We start from the raw sequence: 4,934 nt of genomic DNA on the forward strand, positions 1-4,934 counted from the left end.
GAAGAGAAAGAAAAAAAGATTGTCACATTGCTAGACAGCAGCTCTGAAGTCAGCACCCAGACCAGAGGCAATGCCCCTCCACACCCCACGACACACACACACACACACACACACACACACCCCGGATTGTAGGAATATGAAAGATTGAAGCTACACACGTTCCTAGCAAACCTCTGAGCCCTAACACATCATTCCGATTACTGTCTTGTTTCACTTTGTTTCTTTGGTCCAAGAAATCTAACTTGGCTGAAAGCCAGTAAGAGTTACAGGTAAGTGTGCATTTGATTTCGACTTGAAATTTTCCTCTGTTACATGCTGGATTCTTGTTAATAAAACCTTAATCAGATCAGCTCAACTGATGGCATGCTCCACAGCGGTATCTCCAAGCCGAGTCTTGTTCTAGAAACAGAGTTCAACAGCTGCAAGCATAATTTTAAAAATGAATTCCATTCTTGACTCACAGCTTCCAAAGGGCATTAAGTGAGATTTATTCATTCAGTGAGTCAACAATAATATTTACGGAGTTCTTACTTTGGAGCAGGTACTGAGACTGTGCCAGGAATACATGGAGCGAATGAACAGACAAAGGCTCTGCCTTCAGGCAGCCTCTATTCTGATTGAGGAAAGTGGATAATACCAAAGAAAAAAGAAGAAAGAAGCTGATTTCAGGGAGTCAAACATGATGAGAAGAAAATAAAAGAGGACAGTGCAATAAGGGGGAATTCTTTACAACACAAAGTCAGATCGATGGAAATCAGGCAGTCTTCGAGAACGGCATTCCAGGTAGGGGGGCCAGCAAGTACAAAGGCCCTGAGGCAGTTATTAAAACAGAAAGAAAACCCACATGTCTGGAGCACCGCAAGTGAGGTGATGGGTAGTAGGAGATGATCAGAAAGGTGGGCAAGGCCTGGGTCTTAAAGAGCCTTGTGGACCTAGTACGTGGTGAAAAAGTTCAGCCCAAGTGCACTCTGGGAAGCTCCAGAGTATTAAGGAGGGGACTGAGGTAAACTGAGTTTTGTTTTTCAAGATCTCATTCAGACTGCTATAGAAAGAACAGATCATGGCGGGTGAGCAAGGGCAACTCTCCATTATGTGGATTTTACTTACAGGCTCTTGCTAAATTCTCCTGTCCATCCCACCCCAGGCCATTCTCAGAAAAGTCTGGAGGGAATAAAGTAAGTGTGGTGGGCTGGCAATTCTCTCTGGTGGTCATGAAGGGAGATATCAGGGGGAAATCTAACAGGATAGTCACTGAATATGTACCCAGTGAGAGATCACTGGCAGAGAGCTTAGAACCACGTGAAAGCATAATAAGCTCTCGGAAATATCTGTTGGGTAAACAAGTAAATGGTTAAATATACTGTGTCCACTAGGCTCAATGCGAGGACAGAGATCAGAAAAGTCAGAGAGCTCCCCTGATGTCCAGCACAGTGTGGGGTTCACAGGAGGGGCTCACGACACGTTAGAGAAAGGAGCGGAATGTAAGCACAATGGCAGCCTTCGCCGAAGATCGCCCTGTGTTTTCCTCTTGGAACTATGGTCAATATTTTATTATTTCTCAAGTCTTACTCTAGAAGTTTGGAAACAGTTCAAAAATACAGACACTCCCGAGATCTAAATGTTGTTTCTTCAGACCCATCACACGCACTAAACCATTTTTTTTTTTTTTGAAATGTCAGTTCTCGTGATGAATCCATCCTCTTTCTCTCTTTTCAAGGGATGAAAAGAGAAGCCCAGTTTCTGCTTCTCGAATTCCCCTGACCAGTGTTCAGCAAAAACAGTTTCAAGACTTAACATCTAATAAAAATGCAGCATCAAATCCAATCTCTCTCTTGATTTTGTTGAACTTTTCAAGACGGGAAATCACTTGATCTGGGAACAGGGAGGGCTCAAGGCAAAACATTGATGAGGTGAAGTTTTCTCATAAACTCTTACACTGTCTGCAGTTTACCTTAAAACACAGTGGCACCACCTGTGTGACACAGCGTATGTCCATTTTAATCTAGGTGCAGTCAAGTAACATCTAAGGCCCCTAAGGGGGAAACGCATACTGCCAGGGGCAGTTAGTATTTGAAAGATGAGGATCGAAGCCCACGCCCATTGGCATTCTAACAGCACGTCCGCCATCTTTATCTCCCATACCCACCAGAAGGTGGGAAATTTAGCACCATGAATATTAGAAATAATTTCATGTGGGAGGAAGTGAGGGGGGGTTCAAGATGTGTGGTTTGGCTACACTCGTTGGCTTTTCCTCAACAAACTCTTAGACCAAGACCCGCATCTTTCTGAGTACACTCTGGCCCAGAGAACCACCTGGTCTGTGAACAGACATTTCCCGATGATTCTGCTGCCTCCTCCAACTAGAAAACGGAATGTTGCCCCCAGAACTTTCTCATCTGCTGTGAGGAAAACTTCCATGCAAGATGCTATCAGACAGCCTAGAGAACAGACAACTAGGACATCATCGGGCTCCAAGCACAAGCTATAACGAAGGTTTATGTGGCAGCTTGCTGGAAAAATGTGCATGAAGTGGGATTTGGTCTAAGGCTTGCTCTCGGCAGAACATGCCCAAGATAGATTATGTGAGAAGCCCAATGGCCCTCAGCGCCCTTGACATGCTGAAGGCACAGATCTCTGCCCAAATAAGCCAGTGATGTTTGTTACGGGCTGAACTGTGACTCCTCAAAATTCATATGCTGAAGTCCTAACCCCCAGTACCACAGAATGTGACTATATCTGTAGATGGGGCCTTTAAAGAAGTGGTTAAGTTAAAATAAGGCCATCATGGTGGGGGCTAATCCAAACCGACTGGTGTCCTTGTAAGAAGAAATGTGGACATAAATTTGGTCACCGGGGATGTGTGCACACAAAGGAAAGGCCATGTGAAGACACAGCGATGGGGCAGCCATCTGCAAGCCAAGGACAAAGGCCTCAGAAGAAACCCACCTGCCGACACATTGACCTTGGACTTTCAGCCTCCAGAACTGAGAGAAAATACATTTCTGCTGTTGAAGCTGCCCAGTCCGTGGTATTTTGTTATGGCTGCCTGAGCCGACATACAACGGTGAACAACAAACAGGCTTAGCCACGAGCAGTTAGGTGTAGGGTAAACACTCACTCTCCGTGATGCCCAGACCTGGACCTGCCTCCTCAGACAGAGCAAGCCTCTTTCTCTCCCTCCTTCCCTAAAACACTCTTCCTCTGTGCAAAGTCCCATTCACAGAAGTCTTAGGCCCCTGACAAGGTAGCTTAATTAAAAAAGAAAAAATTGTCTACAGCCATGCCACCCTGAACGAGCCCGATCCCATCTGATCTCAGAAGCTAAGCAGGGTCGGGCCTCTTTAGTGCTTGGATGGGAGGCCACCTAGGAAGACCAGGTGCTGTAGGTGTAAAAAATAAAAAATAAGGGATTGTAAACTGACAGGGTCCTTGCAATCCGTGAGGTCGACCAAGGGTTGCCTCACAAAAATAAACAAATTAATTAATTAATTTGTCCACACACAAAATTAAGTTGTCAGATATGTGTCTTCTTGAAAATTTTACCAGAGTTTGAAACATGCCAAGAATACATAGAAGAAAATACGTATAATAAAATTATCTGTAACTCTACCTACCACCCAAGTCGACTTACCTTTTATTTATTTTATTTTATTTTTTTTACAAAAATGGGTACAAACTGTTGCATGTGCATTTTAACAGCATTCTAAACCTAAAGGAGCCAGCAATCCACATTCACCTGGTAACCTTTGAAGAAATTTCTCTCCTTCTCCAATTTCCTCAGCCATAAAATAAGGACAATAAGTACAATTCCAAAGCTGCTTGCATTAAACTAGTTATTATTTCTTCTAAAGTGGCCAGCTTGGCACGTACTCTGCACCTAAGAAGAGGCACCACTGGTATTAGTCTAGTAACTACTGGGAACAACGGGGTCATTTCAAGCAAAGATTTTTGACAGAGTCGTGAAGAGGGGAGAAGACTGGTTTTAGGCAGACAGAACCTGAAATCACCCACGGCTGTGTTCTCCATTTATACGGGGTCCACTGCATGTCCCGATGGATTCGCCAAAAGCAAAGTGAGATTTTAAAATATCTCACACCAGAAATGTAGTTTGCTTTTATTTATTCTTCACCCTATCCAGGTATTCCTCTTTATAAAAACCTAGTTCTATCGGATTGCTAAATTGGATGGACTCTTATTTATCTGCATAACGAAAGTAGAAAGCTAGCAAGCCACCCGCCCCACCTTGTGCCTTTACACGCTGTTCCCCATCAGAAATCTGTTTCAGCCGCAACAGGAGTGGAGTCGGAGCCCCGAGGTGGGGTCTCCCTAGTCTAGAGAAGGTCTCTTCTCTCTTGCTTAGAGTCTCTTTCCAGCTCTGAGATTCCATGACTCCGTGATTCAGTTTCTCCCACAGAGCGGCCCTGGCAATCAGGCCTTTCGTGTGAGGTCATGAAATACGCACCACGGGGAAGCCTGACCGAAAAGTTCCAGAACACACCCTCTGGATGGTCTCACCATCCAGGAGAAGGAACCAGAACATGAAGCTCATGAACTTGGCCTGGCTCTGTCGAACTCTCACATGGGCACGGGCTGTGAGGCCCAGGATTAAGCTCTGGCTAATTAACCCCACAGTCCAGTCACGCTGTGTCGCCAACGGGCAAAAAGCCAGACCCCCAAAAAGCTGAAGTCATCATTTCCAAGAGCGAGGCGCACCGCGGTCCATCCTCAGGCTCCTGTCTGAACAGCCACAAGCCAGAGTGGTCCTCGCATCTAATATTCATTTCCATGTTATTAAAATAAAATTCACACCGACTTGGAAACCCTTTTCTCCCATGGCTGTGAAGTGAGGCAAGAAGTCTGCCTGTGATACATCTGCTCAAGAATACAGACTTAATGATCATATTTTCCCTAAAGAGAAAAATCTAAAGGTCAAG

General features: G+C 44.9%; 1 protein-coding gene and 1 pseudogene across 3 annotated transcripts in view; one reads left to right on the plus strand and one right to left on the minus strand.

The window, feature by feature from the left end:
• Positions 1–4,934, minus strand: part of CHST11 (carbohydrate sulfotransferase 11) — a 248,251-nt gene that overhangs the window by 219,329 nt on the left and 23,988 nt on the right. The gene's annotated exons all lie outside the window — the stretch shown is intronic.
• On the plus strand, positions 3,271–3,389 carry LOC112481907 (annotated as a pseudogene).

This window comes from Pteropus alecto, unplaced genomic scaffold (assembly GCF_000325575.1).
Source record: "Pteropus alecto unplaced genomic scaffold, ASM32557v1 scaffold94, whole genome shotgun sequence".
Classification (NCBI taxonomy): Eukaryota; Metazoa; Chordata; class Mammalia; order Chiroptera; family Pteropodidae; genus Pteropus; species Pteropus alecto.